Source organism: Salvelinus sp. IW2-2015, unplaced genomic scaffold (genome assembly GCF_002910315.2).
Source record: "Salvelinus sp. IW2-2015 unplaced genomic scaffold, ASM291031v2 Un_scaffold16635, whole genome shotgun sequence".
NCBI lineage: Eukaryota > Metazoa > Chordata > Actinopteri > Salmoniformes > Salmonidae > Salvelinus > Salvelinus sp. IW2-2015.
The window spans coordinates 73,719-89,726 of record NW_019957683.1 but is presented as its reverse complement, the minus strand read 5'-3'; the positions used below and the strand labels follow the sequence as shown (position 1 = coordinate 89,726).

Genomic DNA, 16,008 nt, shown 5'->3' with positions numbered 1-16,008 from the left:
TATCTGTGGTATGTGTGTGTTGACCGATATGTGATGCACATGTGCATGTATATCTGTGGTGTGTGTGTGTTGACCGATATGTGATGCACATGTGCTGTGCGTCAATTTGAACCTCGGTCTCATCTATTTGTTCCGGAGCGTGTGAACATCTTCATAGTCGAACATCTACCGTATGTATTTACAGACCTGTGTACAGTGTACAGTAGGCCTACATACCACTGATGCACATGAAACACGTGTGTGTCTGACTTACAGTCCACAAAGCGGAGGTCACGATTCCTGAGGGGACAGGAGATCAAATTATAGGCGGAGCCAAGGAGAGCTGCAGCAGGGGATCATTGACCTATGGGGGGGATCTCTCTCACACTCTCCCTTTTTCTTTTTCTTTCCCTTTACCACGAAGTGGTGTTGTCTGTCTCTGTCTCTGTCTGTCTCTGTCGCTCCTCGCTCTCTCTCTTACCGTGTCACGCGGGTCTCTCTCGGACACCCTTGGAAGGTAGTATGACGTATATTGACATGTGTTGTGTTCTGTTCCTGCACCGTTCAGTGTGCATGTCTCTCCTCTCTCCTGAGGTGGCCCCTCTATACTCCAGCTGCTCCAGGTCTTTGAACCAGGGTGACCCAGCATGGCTGGGAGAATTGGAGGGGAGAGGAGAGCAGAAGGAGCTGGAGAGGGGAACAACCAGAGGCACAACTGCCAGCCAGGCAGAGATTGGTGATAACATAAAGAGAGGCTGAAAAGAGATTTGGGGGAAAGAAAGAGAGAGACTGAAAAGAGATTGGGGGAAAAGAGAGGGAGCATATAAGGAGGAGGAGGAGGAGGCACTGCCAGGCCAGCTATGGTGGTGCGCATACGATTATCAGAAATTCAGAATTAGCAGCGAGCCCACTCTGTAAATGTGATGTACTTGTAGAGAGTATTGTTCCCAACGATACGTCTTCAAATGAACAACGTCAAAAAGGGCTGTTTTTAGATATTCATATTTTCAATGTTGAATAAATGAATGTGAAAATGTGCATTTCAGAATCTAGACACACGGAACAACCAGAGGCCCTGCCAGGCTAGCTATAGCCTGAACATTCTCCTCTGATAGAGAACAGATAGGAGAGTGTATACAGGATAGAAAGAGATGAGATGGGGAAGAGAGAAGGTTTGTAGGAGGACAGAAGAGTAGAGAAGCTCTAAGACTTGACAATTTGGGAGTAGGATGCACAAGCTTTGTGTGAGTGGTCAATTGAGGACAATATCTCTCATCACATGATGCTCAATATAGATATGTATTCAATTGCATTATCCAACACGTTTCAACTCCTAAAACTGCCATCCATGACAAATCTTGAGAGGACCTTTATATGTTTGCAGGCTTATATAAGTTTCAGTTCTTAACCATTTTGTGTTTAACCTTGGAAAGAGGTTGTGATTCGTCTTTTAAATTTAAGAATTAGGATTATACTGGCACACTGCTGCACAATCACATTATCGATCAGAAAATAGACAATAGACCATCGGTGCCCCCTAGTGGTATATCTGTCTCATAACATCCATGACTGAAAAGTCTTCAGTGGATGTGACATTCATTGCCTCACAACTGCTTTATCATACGTCTCAAAAGAAATGTCCTTTGTGATTGAATAAACGTTTTGGACATGTTTTCAATTATACCACAGTGCTGCATTACAATATAACCTACCAAGCTAAGCTACAGGACTGTTTTGCTAGCACAGACTGGAATATGCTCCGGGATTCTTCTGATGTCATTGAGGAGTACACCACATCAGTCACTGGCTTCATCAATAAGTGCATTGATGACATTGTTCCCACAGTGACTGTACGTACATACCCCAACCAGAAGCCATGGATTACAGGCAACATCTGCACTGCGCTAAAGGGTAGAGCTGCCGCTTTCAAGGAGCAGGACTGTAACCCGGAAGCTTATAAGAGATCCTGCTATGCCCTACAACGAACCATCAAACAGGCAAAGTATCAATACAGGACTAAGGTTGAATCGTACTACCCCGGCTCCGGCGCTCGTCGGATGTTGCAGGGCTTGCAAACTATTACAGACTACAAAGGGAAGCACAGCCGCAAGCTGCCCAGTGACACAAGCCTACCAGACGAGCTAAATTACTTCTATGCTCGCTTCGAGGCAAGTAACATGAGAGCATCAGTGTTCCGGACGACTGTGTGATCACACTCTCCGTAGCCGATGTGAGTAAGACCTTTAAACAGGTCAACATTCACAAGGCCGCAGGGCCAGACAGATTACCAGGACGTGTACGCCGAGCATGCGCTGACCAACTGGCAAGTGTCTTCACTGACATTTTCAACCTGTCCCTGACAGAGTCTGTAATACCAACATGTTTCAAGCAGACCACCATAGGCKCTGTGCCCAAGAACACTAAGGTATCCTGCCTAAATGACTACCGACCCGTAGCACTCACGTCTGTAGCCATGAAGTGCTTTGAAAGGCTGGTCATGGCTCACATCAATGCCATTATCCAAGAAACCCTAGACCCACACCCCAATTTGCATACTGCCCCAACAGATCCACAGATGGTGTAATCTCTATTGCACTCCACACTGCTCTTTCACACCTGGACAAAAGGAACACCTATGTGAGAATGCTATTCATTGGCTACAGCTCAGCGTTCTTCACCATAGTGCCCTCAAAGCTCATCACTAAGCTAAGGATCCTGGGACTAAACACCTCCATCTGCAACTGGATCCTGGACCTCCTGACAGGCTGCCCCCAGGTGGTGAGGGTAGGTAATCCGCCATGCTGATCCTCAACACGGGTGCCCCTCATGGGTGCGTGCTCAGTTCCCTCCTGTACTCCCTGTTCACTCATGACTGCATGGCCAGGCACGACTCCAACACCATCATCAAGTTTGCAGATGACACAACAGTGGTAGGCCTGATCACCAAAAACGATGAGACAGCCTATAGGGAGGAGGTCAGAGACCTGGTCGTGTGATGCCAGGACAACAACCTCTCCCTCAACGTGATCAAGACAAAGGAGATGATTGTGGACTACAGGAAAAGGAGGACCGAGCAAGCCCCCATTCTCATCGACGGGGCTGCAGGTTGAGAACTTCAAGTTCCTTGGTGTCCACATCACAAACAAACTATCATGGTCCAAACACACCAAGCCAGTTGTGAAGAGGGCACGACAAAGCCTATTCCCCCTCAGGAGACTGAAAAGATTTGGCATGTGTCCTCAGATTCTCAAAAGATTCTACAGCTGCACCATCGAGAGCATCCTGACTGGTTGCATCGCTGCCTGGTATGGCAACCGCTCGGCCTCGGAACGCAAAGCACTACAGAGGGTAGTGCGTGGGGACAAGCTTCCCGCCATCCAGGACATCTATACCAGGCGGTGTCAGAGGAAGGCCCTACAAATTGTCAAAGACGCCAGCCACCCTAGTCATAGACTATTCTCTCTGCTACCGCACGGCAAGAGGTACCGGAGTGCAAGTCCAAAACGCTTCTTAACAGCTTCTACCCCCAAGCCATAAGACTCCTGAACAGCTAATCAAAGGGCTACCCAGATCCCTCTTTTACGCTGCTGCTACTCTCTGTTTATTATCAATGCATGGTCACTTTAACTCTACCTACATATACATACTACCTCAATTACCTCGACTAACCGGTGCCCCCGCACATTGACTCTGTACTGGTACCCCTTGTATATAGCCTCGCTATTGTTATTTTACCACTGCTGTTTAATTATTTGTTACTTTTATTTTCAAATGTTCTACTTATCTATTTTTTACTTAACACATTTTTCTTCTTAACTTCTTAAAGCATTGTTGGTTAAGGGCTTGTAAGTAAGCATTTCACTGTAAGGTCTACACCTGTTGTATTCTACGCATGTGGCAAATAACATTTGATTCAATCAGAAAATATCTCCTTTTCTCTGGAAGTTATCTTATTAACATCTTTCTCTCTCCTTCTCCCCCCTCCCCTCTCTCTCTCTCCCTCCATGTTGTCTCTCTCCAGTCTGAGGCCCCTGGATGTGGAGTTTATGAGTCGTCTGAGTAAAGTGGTCAACATAGTCCCTGTCATCGCTTAAGGCGATACACTCACCCTGGAGGAGAGGACTTCTTCAAACAGACGGTAAGTTGTGTGCACGCATGTGTGTGTGTGTGTGATGTGTATACATGCACGTGTGTGTACACAATATCCCATATGACGTTGATCTGTAGATTTGCTTTTAAACTAGTCCCTTTGCACTACAACAACCTGACCTGGGCCTTTACAGGCAGGGTAAAAACAGGAGTAATGACGAGGGTAAGATCAACACCACGCCGCACACACACACACACACACACACACACACAAGGGTAACGAAGAGGTAAGATTCACCACACAGGGCCTCGGTATCGAAGCGATGCCAGCATAACAAACAGCAGCCATCTGGATAAAGCTACTGTACTTGCCCATCCTGGGGAAAAGTAGCGGGATGAAAACCCTGGAAAAACTTAACGGATGTTTTTAGCCAGACATAGGAGCATTTTAAGAAGTTGATTTATTTACAGTATTGCCAGCTTTCTGTAAACGCTCCACGAAGGCAGCTGACGTCTGCACAGATAGCCAGTTTATATGTAGCAGTCAGGTCTCTGTTTAGCAATAAGCTAATGGTACAGGAGATGTGAGAGAACCACACAGGACCTCAGGCATGAAGGAGTCCCCTCCAGAGTTTAGAGTAAGGTTTAATGCAGCACTCGGGTAGAGGCTGTCTGGTAGCTATTTATGGTAGAGGATGGTCTATGTGGTGGAAGGCTGTCTAGTGGTGGAGGCTGTCTAGTGGCTACTTGGTTAGAGGCTGTCTAGTGGCTACTTGGTAGAGCTGGTCTAGTGGTGGAGGCTGTCTAGTATCTACTTGGTGAGGCTGTCTAGTAAGCTACTTGGTGGAGGCTGTCTAGTGGTAGAGGCTGTCTAGTGGTGGAGCTGCTAGTGGCTACTTGGTGGAGGCTGTCTAGTGGTGGAGGCTGTCTAGTGGCTACTTGGTGGAGGCTATCTAGTGGTGGAGGCTGTCTAGTGGTAGCCTGTCTAGTAGCTACTTGGTGAGGCTGTCTAGTGGTAGATGTCTATAGCTACTTGGTGGAGGCTGTCTAGTGGTAGAGGCTGTCTAGTGGTAGAGGCTGTCTAGTAGCTGCTCGTAGAGGCTGTCCTGGTAAGCTGCTCGTAGAGGCTGTCTGGTAGCTGCTCGGTAGAGGCTGTCTGGTAAGCTGCTCGGTAGAGGCTGTTTGGTAGCTGCTCGGTAGAGGCTGGTCTGGTAGCTGCTCGGCAGAGGCTGTCTGGTAGCTGCTCGGCAGAGGCTGTCTGGTAGCTGCTCGGCAGAGGCTGTCTGGTAGCTGCTCGGTAGAGGCTGTCTAGTGGAGGTCCGTCAGTAGCCACTCCTCCATGAAAGAAAGCGCAGCCCTTTCTGTTGATGACTCATGTCTATGGTATAGAGGCCATCTCTGCTGATTTAGAATTCAATGGAATTTTCTGTTGCTGCTTTCTCTTCCTGCTGTCTCTTGAAAGTTGCACCATACCAGGCCTCTGCACCCCCCTCTGTTCCAGTGTGTGTTTGGTGGTCAGCCTGGCAGAAGAAAAGAACATGCGCGCGCGCGCGCACACACTCTCGCACACACTCTCGAGGGACGCTAGTCTCCCCCTCTCTGGCATCCAGAGACAGAACTTTATTAATTCTGGAGGAGGAAACACGCTGGGCGACTTGGCTACCGTTTTCCCCGACAATGGCCAATGAGAACAAGGGCAGGCGAGATGGAAGCTCTGGGGCTTGTAACCAGCTTGTTTTGGTTGGCTGCATGGACTGGGCAATGTACGACCCTGGGATTGTGATCTTAACGTTTTTTTTACGTTTCTTCCTTGTTCTCTGTTCACTGCAGCAGTTGACATGCAAAGGGAACCAGAGAGCTTTTTTATTGTTTTACCCTCTGTGTCCACAGTTCGTTGCGGGCGTGCGAGCGCGTGCTCTGGTCACGTTCCCTTGACTGTTGTAGGCTTATAATATAGGCCTAAGACTGAGAAAGTTACAAGTTTAAACTTTCCAAGAAGTATAAACAGAGAAATGTAGAAAACCTGTTCAAACTGTCAAAGTAGTAATTGTGAGCGGAACGGTCATTCATTTAATGGCCATCACCACTGGCAGGAGAAGCCTGTCATTCTCACTCTATCTCTTGTCTGTGTTCCAGTCATTATAAAGACATAGAAGAAAGGCGGCCATTTTGTAAACCTGAGTGTCTGGCTGTATATTTGTGTAATAGTGGTTAACCTCCACATTAACTCTCATCATTAAAGATCATTTAACGTCAACACCAGCCTTAGCAGTGTTTACGGTGGACTCGGAGTGAGCTACTCTAGAATTGAGGTCAGTCATTTCCTATCCTGTTATATTTTCAGTCACTTTGACCTGATACTGGTCTAACAATCTGGCTATCTGCATGAATAATTTATATTTTTATTGTTGGCAGTTAGCCAGTGAAAGTTTAGTTGGAAGAATGAGTAGGCTTATTTACTGTTGGTGATACAAGTCTCAGCTTCCCTTCCCCCGGGCTTTCCCCTGGTGGTGAGTGAAAGGCTTTGGTGTGATGTACTGGGCAGGACACACACTCCTCCACCTCCAGGACTACCAGGATGACTTGGTAGATGACATGAGGTGGAAGCGGCCATTGTTTTGCCCTGACTGCTGTTCTACAGTACATTGATGTGACACTGCAACATGGTGTCAGATTGTGACGTGTTTCTGTTTTATGTTTGTGCAGATCAGGGAAGGACTGCGAGCCAACGGGATCGATGTCTACCCTCAGGAAGAGTTTGACGAGGATTCTGATGACAGGATGATCAATGATAAGATCAGGGTGGGTTTACAGTGTGTAAACGCATGCAGAATCACACACACACACCCCACTGGCGCATGGATTCATTACAAAGCATTGTTGGTCTTAATGTGTGTGTGTGTGTGTGTGTGTGTGTGTGTGTGTGTGTGTGTGTGTGTGTGTGTGTGTGTGTGTGTGTGTGTGTGTGTGTGTGTGTGTGTGTGTGTGTGTGTGTGTGTGTGTGTGTGTGTGTGTGTGTGTGTGTGTGTGTGTGTGTTTGCATCAGGAAATGATCCCATTTGCTGTGTGTGGGGAGCGACCAGGAGTACCAGGTCAATGGAAAGAGGCTTCTGGGCAGAAAAACAAAGTGGGGAACCATAGAAGGTCATTCAACACACATTCAACACACATTCAACACACACACAACCATTACTATCCCTGTCAAACTAATCATGTCAAATGGGTTGCACAGTGGAGAAACCATGAATACGTATGTTACTGCTTCCAGTACATGTTTAAATCCGAGCCAAATGATTGAGTCTTTTGTGACTATGAGCGAGTGTCTCATATCCACGTTTCTCTGGTCTGTGACTAAAGGCATTTCTGAGTCCCAGACCCAAGGAGGATTTACTGAGCCATCTTTATCCATAACACAGTGGGGGAAAAGGAGAGAGAGAGAGAGTCACAGCTCCTTTTTTCACTGGCGGACCGACTGTTTCCTTCCCAGATTGCACCTGGCCCCTCCAGGGCCCCTCTTGGCCCTTGGTGAATGCTCCTTTCATCACTCCACACTTGTATAGAACAACTATATTATTCTGGACCTCTATTCCTGTTAGGTCTGTTCAAAGAACCAACCAACCAGAGCTTAGAATACATAGCTTTCTAGTGTTCTGGTACTTAGTTCCTGTTCTGGAACTGTCAAGGTCTTCTTTAAACACCCATGGACTGTAATTGAACTCTAAGACAAAGGTGTGTTTAGGAGCACGGGTGTGATAAGAGTGAGTAATGTGGTTGTCCTCTGGCTGAGGGAACAATGACTCTAACCCAACCAGGCAGTCAGTGTGCTCAGGCGGAAGGAAGGAGGGAGGGAGGGAAGGAGGGAGTAAGGGAGGAAAGGATGAAGAGGGAGGGAGCAATCGGAGAGGAAGCTGCTGGGCACGTCTGCACCGATATCATAAATTAGGCCACAAGAGGATGGAGGCCTGTGGGCCCAGGATTCTCATAGCCAGGATCTCGTTCTCCTCCTCTTTCTCCTCGTTCTCCTCCTCTTTCTCCTCGTTCTCCTCCTCTCTCCTCCTTTCTTTCTTTCTCTCTCTCGCTGATTCTCTTACTCATTCTCACTTTTTCTCCCTCTCTCCTCTTTCTTTCTGTCYTCTCTTACGTTCTCTTTTTCCTCTACCACTGCCCCAATCTCATTCTCTCTTTCTCATTATCGACCGTTCTTCCTCCCCCTCCTTCTCGTTCCATAAGTCAGAGAGGGCTGGTGCCAATACAGCAACATATACAACGTGTCTGTCTCTGTGTGTTCTTTTGTTAATCCCCTGTTTGCAATGGGTGGAGGAAAGTGTTACCCAGAGAAACATTTAAAACCAGCCTGGTTTTAAATTAAGGGAGACCCACCACCACATGAATCAGTACACCCACCCACAGACTGTGGTGGTTACACAGCAGCACCCTCTTCTCCCCCTCCTCTCCCCCACCCCTCCCTACCAGGGATGAAATGGAATTTAATTTCCTGTGCTGCGATTTCACATAAATAGCGCTCCTTTTTCATTTTGTGGGCTTGACATAACCGATCATTCAAACATAGAGAGTTTGTTAAACTGTCTGACTTGCCAAGGGGTGCTGAGATGTATTAAATGACTTCTAGTGGAAAGTGTAATCTTGATTTAAGATAATTGCTGCAGATGTAAAGTGAAATGGGCTTCCTTGACCGGTCTTTGGCACAACACTCCCATCTTGTGGCAGAGTGTAGAATAGCACATGGCATTTAACTTGTTACGCACACCCTGATACACAAAATATATGCTACGTGGCTATTGTATTGAATATTATTTGAGTAACTGTAAACAGAAAACACTTGCTGTTTATCCCATTGAATGCCATTTCATTTTCTTTACTCTCTTTTTGCAGTTGAGAATATTGCGCACTGTGAGTTTGCCTACCTGCGAGACCTTCTCATCAGGTGAATATTAACTGGGTTTTAAGTGATGGTGATACTGTGTTTGACCAGTGTTTTGATGACGCTTGATGTTTCTCTGGGTTACATTTCTCACTAAATCTTCATCTTTGTTTCCTCTCTGTCAGGACCCACATGCAGAACATCAAGGACATCACCAGTAGCATCCACTACGAGGTGTACCGCGTCCGCAGGCTGAACGAGACCAACGCCCAGCCCAATGGCCAGCCACCCAACACACTGGTCAACCCACAGCAGGCCAACGGGGCGGCAGTACAGCACCAAGTTCTGACCCATGAGATGTAGACGTCTGACCATCTGCACACACACACACACACACATACATACATACATACACACACACACACACACACACACACACACACGCACACATATATATATATCTTTAGTGGCTGGCAACTGTGACACACCACATGCAAACACACCACGTGACACACATTTGACACACACACACACACACCCACCCACCCATCCTAACTGGCTGATACGGACTGTACACACTCCAAAGAGGATTCCAATATCAAGTGTATAACCATTTTTACATGATCAACTGCCAAAAGAGTTTCTGTTACCTGGAAGTTCTAGTGTAGGTAGTTGTAGGTCAGAGCTGTTGGGTAAACAGTACAAGATGTCCCCTAGGGAGATGGGATGCCACAGCATTCTAACATACAGAAGTGTACAGACCAGCTATCTAAGTATAGCAGATCAATTAGCTAAACTAGAAATAACTGGCCGAAATGGCCTGGTCTACGTCTGGGTTGTGCTGTATAGTGTTGTCTAGATATTGGAGATATTAGGAGGTAGAGTTTAGGTTCTTTGTATATTTTTGGACACATCTGCACTGCCCCGAAAAGCAGCAATGCAGTGTGGAGCAGCTTTGAAATCCCTTTGTCTTTTTCCATTGTGTTTTCATATGTTTAAGACCTCTTGCCAAACCATCCTGTCTATACCAATATGCCGATGTCATATGTTGTTAAACGTATCATGTTAATGCATCAAGTGCATTTTACATTTACTGTTGTGTTATAATATTATTCTATTGTTTATTGTCTGGATGGCGGGGATGCAGGGAACAGACATCCATCCCTATGCTCTCTCAGACCTTTCTCTAAACCAAATAAATGTCCTTTCTGTTTTAAAGAGAAGCAAATATATAGAATTGATTTATAAATAGGTATTTATGCTTGTTATGTATTCACTTTTTAATTGAGTTTGATATTCATATAGCTTACTCCCAGTCGGCCTACACACTCCCGTTGTTCTCAGAGAGTAGTTGTATCAGAGAGGATGGACAATCTACAGAGATCCTCTTTGGTTGTATCTCCTTGCCATCATGCATTGTCTCCCCTTTATTTATAGGGAATTGTATGAATCTAGATTTATATTCTGTCTTTTTGGACATGATACAGAATAGGACTACAGGTAGGTTGAATTTGTTACCTATATACACAGCTTGAAATAATATTTAGTTCCCCTGACAGTTTTGCATTCCGGGTGTCGTCAATCTATAACTCCCTTATCTTCCCTACTATTCATCACTCAGCTAAAAACTCATAGACAGAGGTCGAAACCGAGAGTACTCTTCATTCAGCAATGTAGCTCGCATAACATAAATGACAAAAGTAAATACAATGTTTATTGCTGTATAGTTATTGTGTAATTTGTTATAGTATGATGAGAGTATGGTTTATCTTTGATATGCTGTCAAAGAAATAAAGATTGATATTTTTATTGTTTACAATTGTCTTGATTGCCAATTAATTTCACCTGTGGAGGTGACTCCTCTCTTAACCAATCACAAAAGCCCCTTTGTGCAAGTGCAATTTGTCATGTCTGAAACCGTGCGAAAAAGAAGGGTACCCCTTTATGTAGTTTGCCATCAAAGTTTGGGTTTTAGTGTCGTAACAAAGTGTCTTTGCAAAGTCATAATGGGGAAGACCAAGCTACAAGTTATTTTTAACAATCTGTGGGTGAATTGAGGTAAACACAATGTGTATTGGAGTTAGTTTTTTACATCAAATTAGGGTCATTAGCGTGAGCTAAGTTTAGATTGTGTTGTAGTCATATTTTCACGGATCCGTTTTAATCAGGTGATTGGATCTTTTAAATGCCAATGTTTTCCATGTCTACAAGCTCATGGCCAAGGGCCCATAGACCAGCGTTTCCGAAACTTGGTCCTTGGGACCCCATATGGGTGAACTTTTTGTTTTTTTGCCCTAGCACTACACAGCTGATTCAAATAATGAATTCATCGTCAAACTTTGATTATTTTAATCAGCTGTGTTGTGCTGGGGCATAAACCAAAACGTGTACCCCAGGACCAAGTTTGGGAAATGTTGCCATAGACAGTTGAATGTTCAGGGCTGGGAATAAAGTATTGTGTGCATGTGTGAAGTGTGTTCTTGGAGAACACAGATGTCACATAACCCAGCAGATGGCACAGGGGGAGCTGACTGGCGCTGTCGTGGTATCCGGGGCTATAGATTGAACTTTAATATCATCATTAGTGCCTATTTGTATCCTGTCTCTCAGTTTTCAGCGAGGCTGCCTGCACAGTAGGGCAGGGGTTCTCAAACCTCTCCCCGGGGACCACCAGCCGTTCCATGTATTTGAACTATTCCAAAGCTAGAACACCTGATTCAACTTGTTGACTGTTCATCAAGCCCTTGACTTGTAGGTGAGTCCGGTGCGTTAGTTCAGGGCTACAACAAAATGGTGAAACGTCTGGGGGTCCCCGAGGAGAGGTTTGAGAACCCCTCCAGTAGGGGACCTTGCTCCACCTCCTAGTGCCACACACAGAGTCAGGTGTGTGCACGCACACCCACAACACACATTGTAGTCAGCTACACATACACACACTCCACTCTACAGCGTCCCATCATTGTTCACCAAATGTTCTTCTGGGGAAGAATCCAAACAAAATGAATGGCTATTGTAAGGCGTGACGAGTTGAATATATATCTTCAGATTTATGCGACGCTAGGGAGCGGATGTGTTTTGTAAGCTGCTCTGTGTGATTTACTGTTCTCTGCAGGTTGTTGGCTCTGTTTGATCCCTCGGGGATCTGGAATCTTCCATTTTAACAGGTTAAAGTGTGGGGGGGGGGGTCTGAGTCATTTCATTCAATGTTTTGTGTTGGACTATGAGTGTTTAGTCCTGTGGCTACAGTTGGACTCTTGTTAGACATGGTTGTGGGTAAGTGGCATTTAATATGCACGTAGACACACACACACACTCCAGTTTGTTCTTTGAGTACTAGCATGGAACCCTTACCCCGAGTGCTCCTGAGATTGGTACACACTACACATTGTGGCGTGCATCCTTCAGTAGATGAAAGAAAGCTGTCAGGCAGAGATATGGTGGAGTAATGATGCCCATACTGTAACAAGCTCTAGCAGACTCTCGTTAAGAGAACATCAACAGCTCAAAAGGGCCAATTAAAAGCCACCACCAAATCTGTGCCCTTCACACACACATGATAAGGGCTCTTAGAACATCGCCTTTTTAAAATGTTGCATGCACTTCTTGTGTGGGTGTGTGGGCGCCTGCGTATGTGTATGACCAGGGTCATCAACTGGATTCAGCCGTGGGCCAATTATATATTTTTTGAGTGGATGGTCAGGGGGCTGGAACATTATTACAAATCATTTGTAGACTGCAAATTGACTCCAAAAAGCCCAAACGGATATAATATTTGACTAAAACATCATTTCAAACCTTGCTTTCATTTGTATACGATTGCATATATCTATTTTATTATGCGTGGGAATACTTCGTAACACATTTCCTGAATTAAAATCACTTGGAGCTGATTTGCTGGTGTTTTTAGTCTTATGTCCAATAACAAACTTGGGAGGCCAAATAAAATCCCCCAGTTGGGGCTACCTGGTTGTAGTATGAGTTAAGTGTGTCCCAGTGGAGAGCCCCAGGCTAGGGAGCGGCTAGGGAACGACTAGGGAACGACTAGGGAACGGCTAGGGAACGGCTATACATCTGAGTAGCTATTTGTTATTGCTATTTTGTTGTTACTATTTAATTTTGTATTTAGTTAATTTTTCTTTTTAACTCTGCGTCGTTGAGAAGGGGGTCATAAGTAAGCATTTCACGGTAAAGTCTACACTGTTGTATTCAGCGCACGTGACATATCCAATTTGAAGAAGTAGGGTTTCAAACGTTTTCGGAAGATGGGCAGGGACTCTGCTTTCCTGATGTTAGGTTGAAGCTTGTTACACCATTGGGGTGCCAGGACAGAGAAGATCTTGGGCTGGGCTGAGCGGGAGGTGCCCTCCTCTAGAGGTGGGAGGGCCAAGAGACCAGAGGTGGCAGAACGGAGTCCTCCGTTTGGGGTGTAGGGTTTGAGCATAGCCTGAAAGTAGGGAGGGGCAGTTCCCCTTGCTGTTCCGTAGGCAATTACCAGTGGATGCAAGCTTCGACTGGAAACCAGTGGAGTGTGTGGAGGAGCAGGGTGACAATGGAGAACTTGGGAAGGTTGAACACAAGGTGGGCTACGGCATTCTGGCGTTAAGTTGCAGGGGTTTTATGGCACAAGCGGAGAGCCCAGCCAACAGAGTTTCAGTAGTCCAGACAGAAGATGACAAGTGCCTGGATTAGGACCTGCGCCGCTTCCTGTGTGAGGTAAGATCGTACTCTATGGATGTTGTAGAGCATGAACCTGCAGGAACGAGTCCCTGCTTTGATGTTTGCAGGGAATGACAGATTGTTGTCCATGGTCACGCCAAGGTTCTTTGAAGTCTGGGAGGGAAACCCCATGGCGTCAACTGTGAAGGAGAAGTCTTGGAGCGGGCAGGCCTTCCCCGCCGGAGGAAGAGAAGCTCCTTCTTGTTGAGCTTGAGGTGGTGGACCGACTTCCAAGCTGAGATGTCTGCCAGGCACTCAGAGATGCATGTCGCCACCTGTGTGTCAGAAGGGGTGGGAAGGAGAAAAGTTGATAGGTGCAACTGTGAGGATATGATGGAGCTGAGTGATTTGGTGTTTAGAGAAGAGGGTCTAGAACTGAGCCCTGGGGGACACCGGTAGTGAGCACGTGTGGTGCAGACACAGATCCTCTCCACGTCACCTGGTAGGAGCGACCTGCCAGGTAGGATGCAACCCAAGAGTGTGCAGAGCAGAGCCTGAGCCAGCAGATGGGTCTAGGAGGATGAGAACACACTGAGAAGTGATTGAAGCTACAAAGAGCGTGTTGAAAGACCTTGAGTCTTTCTTCCCAGCTTAGATATCACTGTGTTTTAAGGTTCAAGTTTTAATGTCAGGTGTGTGGAGTTGGTATAAATGTGTGTGCATGTTGTGTGTGATGGAGTGTGAGTGTGTAGAGTCAGTGAAAAAAGAAATTAAATACAAGGGCCAATTCATTCTGTTAGCTATAGCTTGGGGGTAGTAGCTGTTTAGGAGCCTGTTGGTGTCAGACTTGATGCACCGGTACTGTTAGCCATGTATTTATGTTTGTGTGGTGATGCTGGTAGAGAAGAGAGAATGTGCACACATGCACGCACACACACACACATATAGTGTGCTTGTATAGGAGCCCTGCGGGAGTGTGTATACATACTAGATGTCATAGTGGTTCTGAGGAGATCCTAAACCATTACAAACAGTGATTGGGGAATGTTGTTTAAAATAAGGGTGGCATCTCATGCCACCAAGTCAATGAAGACCTATCTGGGCAAGGTCAAAAAGTATTACTTCCTCTCATTGCCGTCATGTCTGAACTAGGAAGATTGTGTGTGTGTGTGTGTGTGTGTGTGTGTGTGTGTGTGTGTGTGTGTGTGTGTGTGTGTGTGTGTGTGTGTGTGTGTGTGTGTGTGTGTGTGTGTGTGTGTGTGTGTGTGTGTGTGTGTGTGTGTGTGTGTGTGTCCGTCCGTCCGTCCGTCCGTCCAAAACTATAGCTAACTAACCCCTGGGTTTGGTGACCACCCCCGAGGAGAGGATCCCCAAGACCATCGAGATCAAGTCCATCAGTCACGGTAACCCACACATACGGTGGTGCCCAAACATATTGACACCCTTGATAAAGACGAGCAAAAAATTACGTTATAAAATAAATCATTCTAATACTGAGCTATATTGTATGTTCAAATAATGTGGAAATGATATTGTTTTATACTAGTACAATGGCTCAGAGAAAGAGATTTTGTTTAACAAGTAATACATTTTTTTCTTCAAAAACGTAGGGATCAAAGTGATTGACACCCCTGTTTTCAATACCTTGTCAATACCTTACCTTGCGATAAATAATGGCACTGAGCTTTTTTCTAAAACATTTTATGAGTTGGAGAACACATTGGGAGTGATCTTATACCATTCCTCCTTACAGATCCTTGATATCCTTTGTCTGCGCCAATGGACTGCCCTCTTTATTCAAACCACAGGTTTTCAATGGGTTTCAAGTCCAGAGACTGAGATGGCCATTTCAAAATGTTGTTGTGTGGCCAATTAACCATTTCTTTGTGGATTTTGATGTGTGCTTGGGGTCATAGTCAAGCAGGACGAGCCAGTTGTGGCCAAGTTTCAGCCTCCTGGCAAAGGCAACCAGCTTTTTGGCTAAAATGTCCCGGTACTGGGTAAAGTGCACTATGCTGTTGACCTTAACAAGGGCCCCAGGACCAGTGAAAGCATAATGGCCCAAACATGTAGGTTGATGCATTGCGATGTTTTCATTTATAAAGCCTTTTACAAAAAGTCCCACTGTACCTAACATCATTACTAAACTTTAGACATACGAGTTACAACACTCAGTCTCAGGGATGGCTAACTCTGGAAATTCCTTTGCTCTCGACTAAGTTAGATAAATCAGCTTTTAGTTTTCTTGCACCTTATTTCTGGAACAATCTTCAACATGTTCTTAAATGTGATGCTGTGGTGCCTCTAGGGCAAGTCAGGAAGCTGATTGCGGACATTATTACTGAATCATGTGTTTGTTTTTTATGACCTGGTTTCCTTCTTGCATTTTGTATTTATATTGA

At 45.6% G+C, this 16,008-nt stretch overlaps 1 pseudogene; it reads left to right on the top strand.

The window, feature by feature from the left end:
• LOC112080991 (septin-9-like) overlaps window positions 1–10,757 on the top strand; it is a 55,914-nt pseudogene extending 45,157 nt beyond the window's left edge.
• Window positions 10,758–16,008: the final 5,251 nt, after the last annotated feature.